Source organism: Petaurus breviceps, unplaced genomic scaffold, assembly GCF_028583685.1.
Source record: "Petaurus breviceps papuanus isolate PSGF00001 unplaced genomic scaffold, PetGlider_PUasm1.0 188, whole genome shotgun sequence".
In the NCBI taxonomy this organism is placed as follows: Eukaryota; Metazoa; Chordata; class Mammalia; order Diprotodontia; family Petauridae; genus Petaurus; species Petaurus breviceps.
In genome coordinates, this window is record NW_027185804.1 from 36,419,079 (window position 1) to 36,440,747 (window position 21,669).

The 21,669-nt window shown below is 41.7% G+C and overlaps 2 protein-coding genes across 13 annotated transcripts in view; both read right to left on the reverse strand.

The window, feature by feature from the left end:
* The window catches only part of PEX16 (peroxisomal biogenesis factor 16), a 239,331-nt gene extending 221,825 nt beyond the window's left edge, over positions 1-17,506 (reverse strand). The window contains exon 1 of the mRNA XM_069091514.1: positions 17,502-17,506. The gene's annotated coding sequence lies outside the window, so the exon portion shown is untranslated. The remainder of the gene's footprint in view (positions 1-17,501) is intronic.
* The window catches only part of PHF21A (PHD finger protein 21A), a 218,285-nt gene that overhangs the window by 190,855 nt on the left and 5,761 nt on the right, over positions 1-21,669 (reverse strand). The window lies entirely within an intron of this gene.

Here is a 21,669-nt window from a genome sequence, read left to right on the forward strand (position 1 = left end):
GCTGGCCAAAGATATTCATGATTAATCCACCAAATTAGATGTAACTTCAGTTCCCACTCATGGCTCTCATGAACATTTATTCAGCATCTCCTTAGGTGAAAGGCCTGCGCTAGGTACCAGAGGCACAAAGAAACAAGCCAAGGCTGGTTTCTGCCGAGGGCGCCGTTAGGGCAGGGGTCTACATCCTGTTTAAGTAGATTCGGGGTATCTTGAGGAAGTGCTGGAGGAGGGAGCATTAGAACAGGGTTCCAGCAGAAGGTAGCATGTGCCGTAAGGACTCTAAGAGGTAAAGAGGAAGACACATTACAGACCTCACAGAGGGGCACTAGACAGGAGACAGACAGAATGTCAAGTTATTGCCTCAGTAGCAAACAGGGCAGTCAGACTGGGACATGATGATATGGAGGAACATAACAGGAAATAAGTCTGGAAAGGTGGGCTGGAGCCAGACTGTGGAGAGTGTTCTACACCAGGCTGAGGGCTGAGGGCAGGCACTGAAGACCTCTGAGCGGGAGTCACATGGTCAGACTTACATCTCAGGAAGATTACTCTGAAAAGCCATGTGCAAGTAGAAGGGAGGAGGAGATTAGAATCAGAGAGACCAATTAAGGAGGTAAAGGTGAAGGCCTGAATTCAAGTAGTGGCTTTGTGAGTAGACAGCAGGGGACCCAGGCAAGAAATGCTGTAGGGTGGACTTGGCAAATGAAAATGGAAGAGATATGGCAGAAGCGGAAGAAGTGAGTATGGTCAACAGGAGTTATCAGTATATGGCAGCCAAAAAACAGGAATCATATTTTATCTGATATTAAGAAAAGACAAGACTGTGACTGTCCCAAGGGCCTTTGCTCCAGTCAGACCACCTCGAAGGGGGTTTGTTCAGCACAGGGCACACTTCAGGAAGGACCAGGACAAATCGGCAAGAGCCTCAAACAGAGCAACTGAGAGGAAAGATTTTCTGCACGTGAGCTCAGAACTGATGAGGAATGGACAAAAGAACAGGAGAAGGAGTAGCCCCAGGGGGACAGGACAGCTTCCTACAAGTATTTCTAAAAGAGAATGGACTTGTTCTCCCCAAACATACCCTGCCCCCAAGTCAGAACCAGGAGACCCAATGTCAGGAATCATAACCACCCACAAGTGGAATGGCCTTCCTTTTCAATAGATAGCAATCAGCTGCTCCCTTGTTAGGCAGAAGAAAGGCTATCTCCAGGGCACACTGGGCAAGGAGGCAGCTGTGGGGGGCCCCTTTCATATCTCAAGATTCCATAGTGACTCCACGGATGAAGGACACGTATTTTCCACAGAAAGGGGAAAATAAGGAAGAGATCTCAGATCAAGGGGAAAGATACTAAGTTCCATTATGTACACAGCAAAACTTTCATCTTTAGATAGTTAGCAATTAATCTTATTTTTTTTAAAGTAATTCACTATTTCACAGGTGCAATGTACACTGAGAAAAATGTTTTATAAACTTTAAAATTCCATATAAATGTCAGTGAACTGTGAAGACTGAAGACATTGAGGTATGTTAAATAAGGATGCACTTTTTAATTGACAATAATTGGATCTGACTAGTTTATTTAAGCCAAACTAATTAAAAATGATCCAATCCCACTACAAACTTCATAAGCTAGAGGTGAACAGGAAACAGGGTAACAGGACATAAGCTCCTGAATAAGAGATACGACAATCCATAGACTGCCCCCAAACTTTCAAAGCTAAAGATTGCAATGTCTCCTCCGAGCCCAAAGTGAAAAAGTTCACTGGGTGTTTGGGTCTGCTCTTCTACCTCAAGTTATTATGGGTCTGAAATGACTAAAACACAGGCAGCTTCAAAGCTACTGAATGAGGAGGCATACAGCATATGAAACAACAGCCGCTAAAACGGAAATGCACCCAGTTATTAGAAAACCTGAACTGCCTTTGTTTCACTCGCTGAGTCTCAAGCTCCAAAGACGTTCTCGGCCATCTGGCTCTACATGCCTCACCAAACCTCTCTGCCACGTAATGGGTAACCGTGACCCTCCTGAGCCTCGGTCTCTTCATCTGTAAAACGAAGGCACTGGACTAGGCGACCTCTAAGGTCCTGTCCTGGTTTAAATCTGTCATTTGTGATCTCTAACTACTGCTCTAAAAGTGGGACTCCTGCTCCACTCAGGCCTGCAAGTTGTCTATCCCCAACTCCAAGCCTGCCATCCTTCCCTGTTCCATCCCCCAGAAGCCCATTCTTCTTATTTCCTTCTTAAAAGTCTTTCCTTTAAGAGGCGGCTCAAGAACCATCTTCTGAAGGAAGTCTTTCCAAACTTCCAAACTGCCTTCTATTTAATAACTCTGTATGTATTTGTTTGTATTTGTGTATCGGTGTACAAATAAATGTATTTATATTTATGTAAAGTACACGTCCTTGTAGTTTCTACCATTTGAATGTAAGCTCCTTGCAAGGGGGCATTGTTTCATTTTTTCTATCTGTATCTTTGGAACTTAGCACATAACATGACCCTTAATGCCTCACTGTTGGTGGTGGTGTTCAGGACCACAACTCTTCGTGACCCCATTTGGGATCTTCTTGGCAGAGACGCTGGAGTGATTTGTTATTCCTTCTCCAGCTCATTTTACAGATGAGGAAACTAAGGCAAATGGGGTTAAGTGATTTGCCCAGAGTTACCCAGTTAGTAAGGGTCGAAGGCTCCTGAATCCAGGCCCAGAGATCTACCTAGCTGCCCCTTCATACTTGCTGACTCTACCTGGCACCGCTATTTCTACATCCTGGCTCCCCAACTGGGCTGTGGAGAACTATCAGAAGCATTTTTGTACCCACGACCCTTTAACACAGTATTATGTACATGTTAGTCAATCAACAAGCATTTATTCTTTGGACCTAAGTTCAAACTGGGCCTCAAACACTTACTAGCGGTGTGACCCTCAGCAAAGCATTTGTTTGTTGTGACAATAAAATAAGATACCATCTGTAAAGGGCTCTAAGCACTCCATAAATGCTCCCTATTATTTACTAAGCACTCACTATATGCCAGGCACTGTACTGGAGACACCAAGAAAGGCAAAACCAGCTAGGCTTGGGTGTACTCTGGCAAAGCCAGGGGTTGGGACTGGGGGATCTCTTCCGAGATCAGGACGGCCAAGCTGACCAGCTGTTCTCACTAACAGGTTTGCTCCCATGGAGATCGAAGTGAGGCCAGACCTTGAGTAGCCTAGAAGAGCCAGGAAGACCTAGTCTTTAAAATTAAAAAGCAAACAAATAAAGTAAGTATCAGAAATAAATAACTATATATTTTTTTGCTTTTTGGAGGGGGGTAGGTAGGGCAATTGGGGTTAAGTGACTTGCCGAAGCTCACACGGCTAGTTTTTGTGTTAAGTGTCTGAGGCTGCATTTGAACTCAGGTCCTCCAGACTCCAGGGCTGGTGCTCTATTCACTGTGCCACCTAGCCACCCTGAAATAAACAACTAAAAAAAAACATAGACTCAAGAAGGGACCAGGAAAGGCCTCTTGCGGGAGGTAGGAATAATTATTTCTCAAATGAATGGATGCACCACAACCAAAAAAATAAAATAAAATAATTTAATTTTAAAAATACAAGAGGCAGAGACAGACAAACCCAATGACTAAACTACCAGACCTGTGACCTATATGCCATCTAATGTTAAAGTACATTTCAATTAAGACAAAGACAAAAACAGGAGATAGTGTCTGCCCTCCAGGAGCTTACATTCTACTGGAAAGATACACTATGTACATAAATAAGAAGAAAACTAAGATGTAAGAGAGCAGTAACAACTGGAAAGGTGGGAGTGAGTGTGTAAATCTGAGGAGGTTTCCCAAAAGAGGTGGCACCAGCACCGTGCCTTGGGGGAAACCAAGAGGAGGCTGGAGGCAAGAAATGGAATGTCCCAGTCTGGGGAACAGTTTGTAAGGCTACCTTACAGTGAGAAGCCACAGCTCCTAAGGGCTAGTACTGTGATAGGGCTGGAGAGGGAGGAGGGAGCCAACTTGTGGAGGGAATTTCCATTTTATCCTAATGGCAATAAGGAGCCAAAGAAGTCTTTTGTACAGGGGACTAAAAACCTAAAAATACAAAGGGGCCTACTAAGTAAAAAACAAGACAAACAGGCCACTGGATCTTCATTCGTTTAAGGGTTACTGACCATGCAGACCTGAGTTTCTAGAATCATTTATGCTGGTGCTTGAGATGTCAACTTGGAGACTTCATCATTCTCAGACTTTCACAGCTCACAAGCTGTAAACATTTCTAAGTCATCATCGTAACTGCAACTTCTTAATTACAGATCAGAATTTTTAAATCCCCCTACATCCCCTGACAACACAACTCCTATTTTAATAACAATCGGTAACCCCAGGACCAAAACTCTTGTCGCCAATAACAAAAAACAAGTGAGGTACCAGTGAGGCACTACAAAGGGATCCGGGCTTATCTGGGTGTCCAGGGACTTAATCGAGGGCCTCCTATTAACACTAATGGGAGATGTGGGTGTGAAACAGAAGCAGAGGAGGAGATTCAATGCCCAGCACAGCATTTACAGAAACTTACTTGGGAGTTGGGCTCCCAGCAATGGGATAACAGCCCCAAATTCTGGTGTGTCTAAAGCACATAGATAATTCAAACAATCACTAAGGAAGGTCACTGATAAACACCAAATTAGGAAATATACAAGAAAAAGCTTCATCTTCACAAATTTAACATTTTTAAATACCAAGGGAATCCTTTTTAAAACAAGCAGAAGAAACTAGTGAAACAAAGACAATAAGAAATCCCCTCAAACACAAAAAATTCAGTAGGATTCCAACCAAAACAAAACAAAGCCACATACTCCCAGAGCTCAGTTAGCCCAGCTAGAGCCAAAAGTCTGTCTAAAAACACAAGTGACAACAAAAACTCCTCCTCCTAATAGCACCAGAAGCGTACTACAGTCCTTGCTTTAAAAACACATATAGGCAGGGGAATACGGGGACTCTATCTCCAGCCCAGAATCATCACAGAGCACCTCCAGACAAGCAGATAACCATCCCAAGCTGCCAAGGACGACCCCAACTAAAGAAATAAAAATCACAGCACCTTTTGTATGACAGAACTACTTCGTTCATGAAGCTGGAAAATGAGCAGGTGCTTTTCAGGCTACTGAAAAATTAGTGTCTCTCACATACAAACACAAACATGGAGAGGATGATGTTCTTTCACCTGAGGGGGCTTAAGAAATACAAGGCTTTGCTGCAGGCCTACAAAACTCTAAGAACAGACCTAGCATATTTCTCATACCGGAGAGATAGAGGAGAAAAAAAGGGCAAGACTTTATCCCAAATCTACATTTCAAAAGGCTAAAAAAATTAACACCATTTATTCGGATCAAGTTGGACTGGTAACTGCTTAATCCATTTCTAAAAGAAAAAAGGAAAATTGTGATTCCAACCCAACAGAAAATTAGAATCTTCTCTGCTGACTGCAGATTCAGCTACACAGCACAAACAAAAAATAACCCTGAGTAAAGCCTCCAAACTCAAGAAATGTTTCTGATTCACATTTAAAAAAACTCAGTATTTGCTTCAACACACTGGGTTTTTTTGTCATTGCTTTCATTACCAAACATTTCTTAAATCTGTATATTGAAATGTTACTGACAAACTAAAACAGAATGTAGGAGAATTTGACTTTTTAAGGCAAAACAAAACAAAACAACAAGGGTCTGAAACCCAATGTCTTCATCACACTGATAAATGATCCTAAAACCTGAAAGTGAAAGTAATACAGATTCCCCAAAAAGACTTGTTTGCTAGATGTTGTTAGCCTTTAAAACCAAAAATATGCTCTCTTAACAGAAGGCAGAAATCAGGGCTTCCATTAACCTTGTAAAAAAAAAAATCCCATGAGCATGGATTTCCCCCCCCCCCAAGTCTCTTCATCAGAGCAGCAGGGGGTCCCATTAGGCACCCTATTTTACTTCTACCTTATAAATAACGTTAGCTGTGCGTTATTTCCATGGAAACCAAGCATAGCAAAGCCCACTTAAACGCATACCGGTTAAAGGAATAAGTTTTCTTTTAGATAAGGTTTTCCTGCTCTGAACACTACTGGGGAATACTACAAAGTCTTCCTAAGTGAAATTTTAAAATCATCTCTTTGGTGCAGAGGGAGCTTATTAAAAGTCCTGCTAAATAAGTATCCCCTCTATGCCTTACACTAAATACTCCAAGCAACATCACAACATTATGGGTACATTTTCTACACACTGCACTGGGGCCTAGCTGCACACCTCCCATTGACTGCTTCTCCATGCACTGGGCTGGAATAATTACCCCTAAGGGTTTAATTTAAACTAATAAAAGCAAAGAAATTCTGAGGTGAGGCCGAATCACCTAACTAGCAGTGGCGAGACAATGAACAGGCCTCGCATGTGCATGTGTTCAGACTTCCGAAAGAGTTTCTGGCTTTCTAGACACTGGAACTTAACTCTAAGAACTGAAGGTCAATAAAATACCCCTTGTTTCTGAAAGCAAATGAAAGCTTCAACACAAATGAGGGACAGCTGCTTAGATTCTAGTATTCTAACTGTCAGTCAAGTTAAGTACTCTCTAAGTCCATGCTAAATGAAAATGAAGGTATGGCCATGGAAGAGGGGCTTACTACAGAATCCAGGATCTTTGAAATAACTAGAGAGCTGCCTTAAATTGTGTGAAACTTCAGTAACTCTTGCCTATCTGGCACTGACCTCTCTTGGTAGCCCATACTGAAATAACAAGCAACAGGCCAGCTCATAGCACAAAATATAACTAATGCTACAGTAACTGATACCCTTCTTAGTTATTTCAAATAGGCGAAGACTGAATGTGCAGGAAAATCACATTTTCTTCAGCATGAAATGACCCCTCAATAACTCAGTGGGGTCTCTCTCCAACATCTATATATCATTTACTATAGCATATTAAATTAATGTGATGACCAAAAACAGTTTTTACCTTAAAAGTTGATGGTTCAGTAACTTTTACCAACCATTATTACGTTTACTTTTTAAACATGAAAAGTTGATCATTTCCCAAATACACTTTAAACACATCAATATACATGTTTGCACTAGGCATTTTTGAGAACAAGCAAAATTAACAATTTCATACACATACACATCAAGAAAACAAAGTAAAGACTTTCAATAGAATAAATATTCACTCATCTACCAAATGTTACTATGTTCTACATAACCAAATAGTGAATTAAATGCCCAGCTTTTGAATTTAAACCCAGCATCGCCACTAACAAAACTATCCCTGCTAATGTTCGAACCTCACATTTCCTTAGCACAACAGCATAGGAGAAAATTCACTAAGAACTTTTACAAAACTTGGGAAAAGAATGGCTGTAAAGTATTCTGCTTACATAAAATACTAATGAAATGTAAATTATCCATACATAATAAACACACCACCCACAGTCAGATTTGTAGTCCTCTATCAGCACATACTCAAGGCTTTCTCCCCTTAATGACTAAGGGGGGGAAAAATTATACTAAGTTTCTGCTACTGAATGAAAATATTTTCAATATTAACATCATAAGGACTTTCACTTTTGCCATGAAGCTCACAGATGCAACAAGAAAAAAAATTTTCTTGACTTCTTTCATCCTTTGGGCTAGGTGGACATACTTATTAACCCATGTCCCATCCTCCAAAAGTTGACAAATTGGTGCTTGACCCTTAACAGTCAGCAGGTCCAGCTTTGAGGGGGGTCAGGAACCTGTCCTTCTCAGCTTCACCTTGATTTTATGTGCAAAGTGGCATTACCACACAAAGGCTCCTCCAAATACACCCTAAAGGTGATGCCAAGTCATCATCGAACCTCTGATCAGACTCTGTCAACAGAGGTGCTAACCTCCTGGAAGGAGTCCTGAGGGATAACCAGAACTCAGCATCTCTGCAGAAGCTGACTTCTGGCTCTGGGACTAGAACAAATGATTGTGGAATTGAATGGTTTCCAATTTCTAGAACTGAGAGGATGATGGAGCATGTCCTTTCTCTGGATCTCATCTATAAAATGAAAAGACTGGATTAGATAATCATTGGAGTCCCTTCGAAATTCAAAATCTCTGCTGCTAAGTCTAAGATCTTAATTTCTCTGTACTCACAAGGCCTTTTAAAATTGAGTATTTTCCTAGTACAAAGAGTTCAAGTGCAAGTCACTCTGCCAATGGAATGAGCTCCCTCAAGCGGGCAGTGAAGCTCTACCTGGTGTAGAAGGTGTATAACTACTGGTTGGAAACCCTGTAGAGAAGCTTCCTGCTTCAGGGATGCTCTAGAAGAAGCCCCTTCAAACTCTACAATTCCTTAATTCTGTAACTTGTAATTGGTAACTTACTTATTACACACTACGGCGGTTTGAATGAATACAATGTGCTTATGATTCCAGAAAGTTACTCTCAAACTCACACTCATCAGACTCAGAGTAAGAGTATCCGTCCAGTCCCATTCAGTGCATTGGCGGCGCACAGACCACTTCCCAGGAAAAGAGGGGCCTAGATTTATAGCCTGCAAGGACCTCAGAGGCCACCCCCCCTCACTGCACTAAGCAGGTGAGGGCTTGGCTCAGAAGCTCGGTGTCAGTCAGGAGAAAAGGGCAGATAGAGTTTTCCCCAGATTTTAACAAGTCATTAGTTGAAGTCTCTCACTTCTTGTGAAACAGACAGAAGCATTGTGGGCTAGCTACCAGTACGGGGAAGGATATTGTAAATAGCTAAATGCCCAACTTGGAAGGGCATCTCTAGAGTAAGGAAGTAGGGGGTCCGTGGCTGTCCCAGAACTCCTGCTTCTCAAGCAGGCAGCACAACATTGTAACATAGCCCTAGGAGGGAGAGCAAAGCCACTGGGTAACAGAATCAGGATCCACAAATATCTCCTCAGACTCCAATGGCAGGAGCAAACCCAGGCTCTACCCAGCTGTCAAAGTGATCAAGGTCTCACCTTGTCACCCCCTGCTCCCCACTCAATAAACTACAGTAGCTCCCTAGAAATTCTCTGGTTAGTTCAGAAGCCTGTCATGGCCTAACTCCTGCTGACATACAGGGTCCCATACAAGAACACTGGCCTCCCTGCCACTTCCCACAGTAACACCCCATCTCTCAACTCCAAACATGTTCATGGGACTGACTTCCTCCCCCCTTGAAACGTTCTCCCTCCTCACCACCTACTGGCTTTCCTTCACTTCTCAGCTCAAATCCTCCTTTCTGTAGGACATCCTTCCTGGTCCTCCTTCATTCTCGAGCCTGTTCTCTGAGGTCATCCCCAGCCCATCCTGTCTATACCTTGTTTGTACTTGGGCTACTTGCATATGATCTCCCCCATTACAAGGTCAGCTCTCTGAGATCAGGGACCATCTTTCGCTTTTTTCATCCCCAGTGATTAGCTCAGTGAATGGCACATTATAAGTGATTCATGTTTGCTGAATGACTTAAATGATGATGAAATTTATCAGAAATAAATGTAAAGTCTTATACTTGGATTAAAAAAAATTTTTCCAAAGTACAAAATGAGGAGGTGTAGCTAGATAGCAGTGTGTCTGAAAAAAGACCCGGGGGGGCTTTTATCAAGCTTCAGATTATGAATCGACAATGTGAAATAGCAGGCAGAAAAAAAAGCACATCAGGTCAAGTCAAAAGCAGCAACATCCAGGACCAAGAAGGGGCAGAGCTGAGGTCCCCTTGCCTGGTCAGACCATAGATGAGCATAGTATTCATTTATGGGAATCCCATTTCAGAAAGAACACTGATCGCCAGTAAAGGGCTCTGAATGGACACTGATAGGGGGTTCGAGATCCTGCTGGGAAGACAGGCTGCAAGAGCAAGAAGCATGACGACAGCCAGAGAAGAGGCTTCCTGGGGACAAGGCAGCTGTCTTCGAGAGCCCTTACCTACCAGGGGGCTAGACTTGGCAGACCCTGAAGCCGTGGCTGAGAGCTGCACTGACACAAATTCTGGCTTCATGTAATAAGAAACCTCCTGACAGTTAAAGGTAGCCACAGTGTAATGGACTGGCCTAGGAAGCCGAAGCGAGATGATGCCACCCCTGTTGTAGGGGGCATTCTTGGTTCAGTCAAGGGCCGGGCTAGGGTCCTCTAGAGTGATCTCTAACCCTGAAATTCTGTGATTCTATGATGAAGGGAACAGAGAGAAATGGTCTTAAGATGAATAAACAAGTGCCCCCAGAGTTCAAAGAAGAAAAAGGTCCCAGAGAGATGGAGGTGGTGTCTGGTAAAGAGAGAATATCTGAGAGAGGTCTTGAAGGTAGGATTTAAAATGACAGAGATGTGGGTGAAAGGTAATAGAAAAACAAGTATTTTATGCTTAGATACAGACCATCTTTCTTAACCCCTCACCACCCCATCCCACCCCCCTAAAGATGCCTGTTTTACTCTCACTGAGTAGAGATAATGATATGAGCATTCAAACTCAAATATTTAAGTCCCCCAACAACAGACTTCAAAACTATTCTCTCTCCTCTCATTCTTCATCCCAGAGTTCAGCAAAGGCAACATACAATGATTTAGTATAGAAACAGGAACAATCATAGAAAAAGATAATAAGTCATTTCTTGGAGGCAAAATGCCTGAAAGGTAAATAAGCAACTTGTACCAAGCACAGAGGTTCCCACCACCATCAGATTATAGGTTTAGGGTTGAAAATAACAGCTGACTCCATGCCCCTCATTTAAAAAAAGAAGTTCGGAACAAGGCAATGACTTGGCTGGGAAGAACCTTGAAGCACTGTGTCCAAATTAATTTTACAGATGAGGAAACTGAAGCCTGGGGAGACAACTGGTTTGCCCAAGGTCACCCAGCCAGGGTCAGAGGTGGGATTTGAACCCAGATCCACTGCTTCTGTGTGGCAGCATGGCATAATGGAGAGAGAGCCTCAGAGCCAGGAATATATAGTACCATCTCTGACATACCCTAGGCAAGTCACTTACACTCACAGGGCTCTGGGTTTCAGAGAAGGTGCCAACCTGCATGACAAAGGGAGTTTTCTCACCCAGGACTCCCTCTACTCGTAAAAGTCCAGGCACCTATCCTTACACCACCAGTCTGTGCAGCGCACTATGGCGGCATGACCAAGCATCACTAAGGTCGATAAGCAGCGTGTTGACCAGGTGACAAATGGCTGTACCCATCAGTGCTGAGGCACCAGGCTGGCTCTGATGCTAAGTGGCCCTCTGTGAGCTGTGGAGACATCCCTGGACCTTCGGGTCATCAGCTGTGAAATAACATAGAGAATCACAAGGGCTTGGAATGACTGTAAAGTGCCCTGGAATATTCAAAAGGCGCTGTTAAACTTATGGCCTAGTCCTATTTGGGTGGTACTTCTTACAGCCTCATTTATGGGCAAGAAATTACACTTGCCTCTGCCATATTCTTTTTCTCCCATAAGCTGGGGTTGGGGTAGAGTGGGGTTGGGAATGGGGATAGAGGGTCTCCTCTCCAAATAAATTTTTCCAAATTTAGTCATTCCTCATGGGAGAAATGGGGAGCCATAGATAAGGACAATGGAGTTTGATAAATGATCCTTAAATTCCCTTTAACATGAATTACAAAGCTTGAAAATAAGATTGCCTTTAACTAAAAAAAAAAAACCCTCCAAATTTTATGAATTCTAAAATGTAGAGCATGTGTTTAGGCAAATTTAGGGAAAAGCTCAGGGAATAATAATAAGCATGCGCAACAGAGTTTTCTATAAGGCACACAGGCTATGTCCCTAATGATTAGATCACTGCACTGTTCAGGAAGCAGAGCATCGTAAATCTGGTTACGAGCCCCGTCAGCTTCTCTCTACACTAAGATACACACTCCAACTCTGCACTTCAAGAAGAGGGCAAATCAGAGACGCTCTAATACAATCTTTTGTGAAATGTCCCTCCCTTCTCCACCCCTTTCCTCTCCTTTCCTTATTTTTTTTTCTCTAGCAATATCCAAGCATTCAGCTGTCTTACTTTGGTGGTAGTAGTCTTTAGACACACCCTCCAAAAGAAAAGGGAGGGACAGAGTGAGGGAGGGGGAGAGAGAAAGAAAGAGAGGGAAAGGGAGAGAGACAGAGAAGAGAGAGACAGAGACAGAGACAGAGAGACAGGGACAGAGAGAGACAGAGAGAGAGAGGGAGAGAGAGATGAATACAGTGCTGGCTAATAACTGTAAATGCCCAATATAATTATTAACTTAAACATAAGCCCAAAATGCAAAACATAACTCTCATACTTGCCCATATTTACACTCCAGGGCACTAGGCTTCTAATGAAAAGCTCACTTTTTAGGCTACACCACATATTATTATACACATGCCTTGAAAGGTACAGTAAAGGTCAAAGTCTCCTGGATTCTGCATTTCTGGAAATGCATATTTAAAACATGAATCCTTAATGCTACACAAGTTGATGCTTTCCAAACCAACATGTACCCCTATGGCAATGAATTTAAGTACATACAAAGCAAAATGTTAAGTATTCAATTTATACTAATTTCCCTTAAATATATGTACATGTAGCACATGCAGAAAATAAATAGCGAGTGGAGCAGTGCTGGGCTGGGGCTCCTGTGAACTTGATACAAGGAGAATGGGAGCTACTGCACTTCCCTCCATTGACATCGTAAAGTTGCCACATTTTCTGGGCTCTCTTTTGAATTAATGTGACATCTGTTCCAAGTACAGCATGCTAACATTTTACTAAAAGATATTTTCATTCCACATTTGTATCTGGCTTGCTTTTGAGCTGAACTCCTATTTTATTTCACTGGTCATTATTTCTTTATACTAGGTTGTCAATTTGGCATTCCTAATCTCCCCTGAGCACAAAGGCCCACTCAAAAAAAGATCAGCAGCTTAAAACCATCTAACAACAATAATTACAATATGCTTTGCATATAGATTAAATAAAAGAAATAAACAGCACAAAGGTTTTCATGGGATCCTTAGTTTCAAGTCCTGATAAGTTAAAGGCATCAGTCCCTTCCACAAAAAGAAGACAAGGACAAGGTATTGGGAGGATGGGAACAGGGGTGGGGGTGGGGGTGGAGGGTGTGTATGCACATAACTGGGCACTAACAATAATCCAAGGTGCGAAGTCTGACCTTCATGGAGTAAGAAAGATTCCAGTAACTCAGACTGACCGAGCTCTAGAGGTCTGAGGATCTGAGGACATTCTCACAACTGCTGCGGCACACAAGCTAACTACCACCACCTCCATTTAACATGCGTGCAACGTCACGTCACGCTGTGAGAAGACGCTTACCAAGCTATCCTGGGCTCTATTCCTGAAGGGGGGAGATGATGGGGCGGCTTCCTCCCTGGGGCGGACCCCAGAGAAAACAATAAGGGGGTCTCCTTTAAGCTAAGGCCTGCCCAGGCCTCCTCCCCCTCCCCCCCTTTCTCTCCCCTTCCACAGAAATAGGCTTCTTTAAAATACAGAAAGCCCCAAAGGCTCCCTGCAACTTAAAGCCTTGAATCTTGTAGCAACTGTCCTCTTGCTGTCACCAGGGCTACCTACTAAGCCAGTTCCACTGTGTTTAAAGGCAGGCAAAAGAGTTTGAGAACAGCGACTCCCAACTTCATTTGGCCCAAGAACACTGTGGGGCCTGAAAGATACTGACAGAACCAGTAAGTACTGCCTAGTGGTTTAATAGACAAGAAGACCTCTGGGATAAAGTCGTGGTGGAGAAATTAATGTTGAAGCAAAACAGAAGAAATTAATCCCCCCAAAAGCCCCTGCTGCATCCATGAATTTTTATTTAATCTTTTAAAGGGGAAATACTGCAAGAATCAGTGTTATCCAAGGAAGCCTGGACAGCCTTATACCCAAGTAAACACAAGACAGAATTCAACAGTGCAAACATGAATGAACCGCCAGCCTACTATGGTCAAGCACGGGGCATAAAAAAAACAAAGCGAACACTCTCTGCCCTCAAAGAGCTTGCCTCTGGTGGAAGTCCTCTAACTCACAAACAGAGAAGTAAAGCTGAGGTCATTTTAGGGGGAAGAAGGAGGGCCAAAGACTGACCATCCAGCCCAGAACCACCTGGGGCAGGAGGCAGAATGGAGAGTTCTCCCAACAGCCCCTAAGCAGCCCTGTGAAGTGGGAGCAAAGCCTCTGAAGGGGAATGATGTGAAATACGTCTTCAGCGGTCTGGGGGCCCGGCTGAGTCCTGTATTTACCCTTGGGACAACAGGGAGGCCCTGAAGGTTGAGTGGGAGAGTAGCGGAGTCGGATCAATTCCTTAAGAAGGCTGCTCAGGCAGATAGGCATAGAAGAAAGCAAGCAAAAGCTGTCTGGAGACAGCACTGCCACTGACCCAGGAACCCTCTGCTGTTTATCTTTGTACCTCAGTTCTCCACTCATGACACTGCACCAGAGAGTTCCTAACTCAGGAGGGAGGATAACAGAATTTTGCCTTGATGTCCTAAACCCTCGGAATGAAAGGTACTGTGGCAGTCAAAACTTTTTCTATATACTAGAGTTTGAAATGGAGGGAGATGAAGGGGGCCGTTGGATCTATTTCTTGCCATATAGAACCACCTTGGCTGCAGAAGTCCCCAAAGTCCTAAAATGATGTAGAACTCTGCAGTAGCCACTAGAGGATCATACCCATGGTGGAAAGACACCCCCTACACTAGTAAAGTCACTGAACCTCTCTGACTCAGTTTCCCTCCTTTTTAAACTACCTATCTCTCATGGCTATGAAAAAAAGCACTTTTATACCCTGTAAAAATCTGCAGAAAAGTGAGATCCCATTAATTTAGTAAGTATGAGACCAGGAGTTAATCATATGACCTTTTGGAATCCTCACAATTTATGAAGAGTAGGTTTGTTCTAAAGACCAGAAAGCTCGACTCAGCCACAAATCAGAATTCCCTCCCAGGCACGATCCAAAAAGAATTCCTACTCTAGACCTGAAGAATGCTCTAGTGTCATCCAAGTATTTAACCAATGAGATGAGATGAGATGATTTCAAAAGTGGCTATATTCCTAGCCCACGTGGAGGCAAAAAAAAACTCCAAGAATGAGTTTTACTCCCTGGAAAAGTGGTGTTCAGGACACCTTGTAGACTCATACCTGAGAGTCTGTCTATAGCCAAGGAAGAAATGTTGGCCAAAATTTTATTAAGCCCAAATATGGTAAAGACTTTTGTTTCCAAAGGCAAATTTATTTTTCTAAATATTAAAAAATATTTTTAGGGGCGGCCAGGTGGTGCAGTGAGTAAGCGCACCAGCCCCAGAGTCAGGATGACCTGGGATCAAATCGGGGCTCAGACACTTAGCACCCACCCAGAAACACCTGGCTGTGTAACCTTGAGCAAGTTACTTAACCCCAATTGCTTAGGGGCAGCCAGGTGGTACAGCAAGTAAGCACACCGGCCCCAGAGTCGGGATGACCTGGGATCAAATCCGGGCTCAAATCCGGGCTCAAATCCGGGCTCAGACACTTAGCACCCACCCAGAAACACCTGATCGTGTAACCTTGAGCAAGTTACTTAACCCCAATTGCTTAGGGGAGGCCAGGTGGTACAGTGAGTAAGAGCCATGACCTGGGATCAAATCCGGGCTCAGATACTTAGCACCACACCCAGAAATAGTAACTGGCCCTGTAACCTTGAGCAAGTTACTTAACCCCAATTGCTTTAAAAAATATCTATTTTTAAATGCCATTAGTCAATGCATAACAGGTACCTATGTAGAAAATCTACCATCATAACAAAGAAAAAATTGTTTGTAATCACATTCTACATCCATTACTTGATATGTTAGGAGGTTGAGTGCTAATGAAACATTAGAATTTAATTCTGAAATCAAGTACCCCAATTTATAAAGTTTAAAAATAAAGAATAGATCAAGTCACACCCATATCCAAAAAATTCAGAACAGGTAACCATAGTGGAGCTACTGTTAATAGTCTGTACAACACTGTTAACAGAGAAAAGAAAAAAAATCTAACAGAAAGGAGTACACAACACTAAACCTTTGCTTACAAGACTTAATTTGTCTGTACTTTTAATCTCCAAGGACAATCACAAGCTTTTCCTGAAATCAAGGTACCTAATTAACCCCAAAATATTGGTAAATCAAATTCTCCAGTTGAACAAGGTACTGGGGGGTTCATACTTATTTGGAAGTTTCAAAAAGAAAGTAAAATTTCTAACTTCTATTCTCACCATTTTCCTCTAACATCCAACTCTGATGGGAAAAATTATCATGTTTTTAGTATCAGAGATGATTTCCAGGAACTGAAAAACTTTTTAGCAATTTACTTGAAAGGTTTCAACCCAAGTATCACTGTAGAGAACACTGGAGACTAATCACACATATGCCAAGAATGCTTAACAACTAACATTAACTACGAAGAAAAAAATATTGTTCCCAATTTTCCAAACATTAAAACTCAGCACACACATACACACATGTATGTATGTATGTGATTTGTTCAAGAACACAATTATTTGTGTGACCAGCATAATTCAAAGATTGAGCTAAAACACATAAAGAAATCTTTTTAAAAAATATATACAAGTCTTGAAATTAATTACTCTGGTTCCTATAGTAACCTAACACAACCCCTGTGATACTCTGAATGGGGCCTATTTTAAATGGGCCATCTCCATATATAAGTATCTTTTCTAAAAAGTCACTGGGGGAAGAACATAAATTTTGAATCTATCATTTCTTCAAATTTCAAATATAGTACGTCTTGATCTATACTTGATTCAACCTATCCCTTTGCATCCCTCCCCATCCCCCAAATCTGGACTTTTTGCAGCAACTTCATCAATGTACACCTGACTTTGAGGATTTCTGTAGGAATCCAGAATCTCTATGATTGAAGCCTTAGGACTGTACAGTTCTAACCTATTTAATATGACAAGCCCAAATTCTTCCCTCCTCCCATATGCCTATCATTCTTATCAACACAGATGCTAGTGGATGGAAAATATGAGGAGGTATAAGCTACAAACGGTGCTACATCACCCTCTTCTTGTACTGGTCACAGAAAAAACCTGATTTTTAAAAAATCTTTCTTTGTTTTTTATTTTTAAAAGATCTACCTCTCTGAATTTCATCTCTTTTTATTATTGGGTTGAAAAAAAGATAACTATAGAATTAATCATGGGATGGCAGACATCAGCCCAGATACAATAAACTTTCAACACCTCCAAAGGAGCTGTTTAACGTCTAACGTGAGCACATTAAGACTATTCTAACCTGCATTATTTATGGAAGAAAAGGTTCCTGGTATTACAGTAGGTTTATTGTGTAAATAAGTATTCAAATAATTGCTACTAAAGGCACAGTTTTGCTCTTAAATCCACACAGTAGCTCTCAGCTCTAATATTCTGTGAACTCCACATAAGAAGCAGAGAAAATAAGATTAGGACAGAAATGAGCCAAGAAGACCGGAAAGATCTCCAAACTGGTTCCTTACACAAATTACTAAGCACAGACAAAAGCCTCAGTTTCCCCATGTACAAAATGGTAGGGATGGTCTGTTTGACTCTAGTTGGACTCCCTTCCAGATAAAAGAAAAATATTAGTCCAGGTCTACACCAGTCATACAAATAAGATTCAGGCAGGAAGGGCCTAAAAGAAATTAGAGGTTGCCTAAAACAAAGTATGGGGAAAATAAAAAACAATAAAAACCCCAGGCACATGACTCTGCTTCTTCCCATTGGTTACAATGCATCATAAATTTTTAGCTTTAAGGAGCTTCAGAGGTTAAGTCCAACCCCTCCACATCTGAACAGACAACGAAACTGAGTCCAAGGTAAGTAACCTGCCCAAGGGTCATATGGCAATTAAGTATAGTAGGATTTGAACCCAAGGCCTTCCTGACACCAACACCCATTACACTAAGAAGATGGGAAAGGGTTAACAATTTTTTTTTAAATTTTGGAAGGTAGAGTTTTGCCAAGATCATATTATACATGGCTATACGCTTTTTTATAATAAATCTGACATACTACAAAGATGAACATATCTCTATATAAAAAAACAGGACTTGGGTTTTTTAAGTATATATTAAGTTTAACAGGTAATACTAGCAGTGTCCCGCTGGTCTTGTGTCCCCCTTCTGAATTTCTATTCTCTTCTGCAAACTGTCAGTTTCACTGACACTCTTCTTCTCTTTTCAAAGTCTTACTTTTCCATCTTGATCTCTCCCTGTCCCCTTGTACCAAACAAGTGTTATCAAGCCAAACAAATTCACACACTGGTCCAGTCTAAACTTCCTTAACTCTTCACAGTAACAAAAGGCACAGTACTCCTGCCTGGAAGTCAGAACTGCTGAGGTCTGACCTGGCCCCTCTGCTGCTAACCAGGGCAGCGTCTTAAAGAACACACCTCTCTGGATCTGTTCCTCATCTGTAAAACATTATTAAGTTAGACTTTATTATAATCAGGGTTCTTTTACCTCTAGGATTTTGTGATTTAAAAAAAACCCACATGGGGGCTATAATAGGGTTTTATTCCCACGATCTTGATATTATCACGGGCTTCTGATGATCAATAATGATCAAATTTGTATTTGCGTAACTTTATTGATATACACAAAATGCTCTGCATATTTTACCAGATCACAGAGACAGAGATAGAAGGGCCTTCAGAGGCCATTTATTCCAAAGCCCTCCGTTTATACACACGTAATCCTAAGCAGAATCCCACAAAGATAAAGTGACTTACTCAGGTGGTAAAAGAGGGAGGCAAGATCTGGAATTCAGGTCTTCTTACTCCAAGGTCTGTGTATAGATTTTGTATTTTAAATGTTTTTAATGAGGCAGAAAAGCTGGCTCACTTCAAAGTTAGCCAAACTTAAAATTTAGAAACAGAAACACAAACAAGAAATTGAAGAAACCAAGTATCTTGAACTCCCATGGCTGCCATGCAGACCAAACTTCTGTATTTCAGCTTTCCATTCCTACAAATAACACTTTAATCATTTTCAGCAATACATATTTCCATCTATTACACAGTGTCCGTGATGGTAATGAAAATTACAAAGGAAAACTGCAACTGCACACTCTTATCTTGGCAGGCCAAAAGTGTATTTTAGTTTATCTTTAACTACCAAACTATAAAGGCATCACACTAAAGGAGGAAACAGCCAGGTACACACCATTACCAACATCACCAACACCCCTGATCACCAATACTGTCCACAGTATCTTCAACTCCAAAAACATTTAAGTACCTAAGGCTGGAACTCCAAGGTTACTTAACATAAAGCCTGGAGAGCCCTAAAGCCCTCAAAAATCATGCATCTGTGTCTAAAATTCGTTATCATATGTTTTAAAAGAAGCTGGTAAAAATCAAGCTAATTTAAAACTAAAGGAAATGTTATTTTAAATATTCATTATGAAGTTAATTGTTTAACACATAAAACAATAACAACCAAAATTCACTCTACTGAAAGTGATTACTGCTTTTCAAAAAACCTCAGGCTTTGCCCCAATTTGCATTAAATGGACTCTACAATGTGAGAAGAGTACCATAAGCAGTTTGAAGTAACTACAAATCCCAGCATGCAATGCTCTCACCAGATGACAAATAAAGGATTGCATTGCATCCTGGGACTTGTAGTACAGAGGCCATAGCATTCTGCTAGAAGTTCAACAAAGTCTGGACCATCTTTCAAGGCTTGGCAAGAGCTAGTCAGAAGGGACAATTCTGTTCCCTCTTCTGGGGCACCACAGAGATTACCTTCAGCACAATCTGTAAAACTCAATATCTGAATCAGTGCATTTTCACATACAAAATACTGTCAAGATGGGCATATGGAATAATGTACCAATTAAAGAGCAGAAAATTCTGTTAAGTTTTGGGTTTTTTTTTCTCTGCAAGGTCCAAAGTATAGCAGCTTCTAACTTGGTCAATTTGAAAATATACTTTGAAAAAAATATTATTTGTTGGGTTTCCTATCAGAACTGACTTTTGGGCACCATCCCCCAAAAGATACATAAATCCCACAATTACCATACCCACCATCCATAATGAGCCTGGTGAATAGAGCCTGGCTTCAGATTCTGAAGAGCCTGAGGCTATGCCCTCCTTCCCCACCCCCCACATAACCTCTCAGTGCCCTCCAGCAGCCCAGACTGAGGGAGTCCCCAATTAATCAATCATGGAGCACTTATTAAGCTGTCAGTATCCTGTGCCAGGCCTTAGGACAGTTGCTGAAGGTACAAAGACCAGAAAGAAACAATCCTCCTCAGAGAACCCGAATTCTATGAAGAGAAACGTGTGCCCGTCTAAGTACATACAAAATAAATAGCAGGTAATTTCCACAAAGGGGATGTGACAGCACAGGTCTCAACCCGACCCTATCCCCAACAACAAAACAAACGCCCGACACACAGGAGGACTAATACCCACGACTATTTTGCAGCTATGTAAAACTTTTTGCAGGAGGCCCCACATAATTTTCACATGCAGCTGCACCTCCACAAGCAGGCAAGAGAATCAAGCTCCCAACATCTTTAAAAGAAAAAGGTAATAGAGCCTATAGGTATGACACAATTCAGCTCCAGCCACCCAAAGCCCCTGGGGCCTCCACCTCCCCACACAAGTGACTACACTTGGTCACCAAAGGTTCTGAAGCTTTACCAATATAACCAAAGCCCTGGACACAAGGCCTAAGCCAGTGGTTGCTATGGTTACCATCCTCCAACTTATCCAGAGATTATTATGATTATTTTTAAGTTTCGGTTTTAAAAAACATTTGCTGGTTCTGATAGTTAACTGACTGAACAGATCGACTGCTGCTTAGTTTCTAAACAGGAGGCTTCAGAGATGCACATGGTTAACAATACTTGGATCTGCAGTAGAGAAAAAAATCAATTCTTTTCTGCCGCTCCTTCTCCTCAAGTACTGACAGTTTGTATTCTCAATGCAGCCAAAACAATAAAACAAACCCATCTTTCTGGCTCCTGTGCTTAAGTGATTTCCCCCTAAGTTCACAAACAGTTACAAAAGAAAGCCCAGATCACCAACCTGTTAGGCCCCATCCCCTTCCTCTCTCCCCATGAAGCAGCATCCTCTTAGAAAGAGTCTGCAATAGAAACACTTCCAAAACAAGCTCCAAGTCAGAAGCCTAGCATAGTTGTCAGAGGGCTAACTGGCTAGTTTTTAAAAGTCAACTTCCAAAGTCTTAAAGGGTAGGGAAAAATGACGTTACATTCACATCTCAACTTGGAATGGCAAGGTATAGACACAAAGATAATGGATCAGAACATTAACAGCTCAAGTTATAACATCTGGATCACCACCCCTTCTTTAAGATTACTGGGCTGATGAAAAAGTCATTGAGAAATTAGTCTAAAATTTATAGGTCAACATTCCTACACGGAGAACTACTAACTAAGGGCTCCAGATAGACCTCGGAAGGATAGCAAAGTTTTACAAACTACTACTACAGAAAAATATACAAAGCAAAAAAAAAAAACTATTTTGAGAAATAATTGTTTTATAATAAATCATGTGCAGTGTTAACACATTCCCTCTATGAATTCTCAAAGCAGAAAAAAAAGCCCCCAACCAAGGACAAAGCTGATGTCGACAAAATCCATTTTGGGTTTCTAAAGAAAACCTAGGACTAGATAACTATTCATATAACTGAAGAGGCAACACAGCTC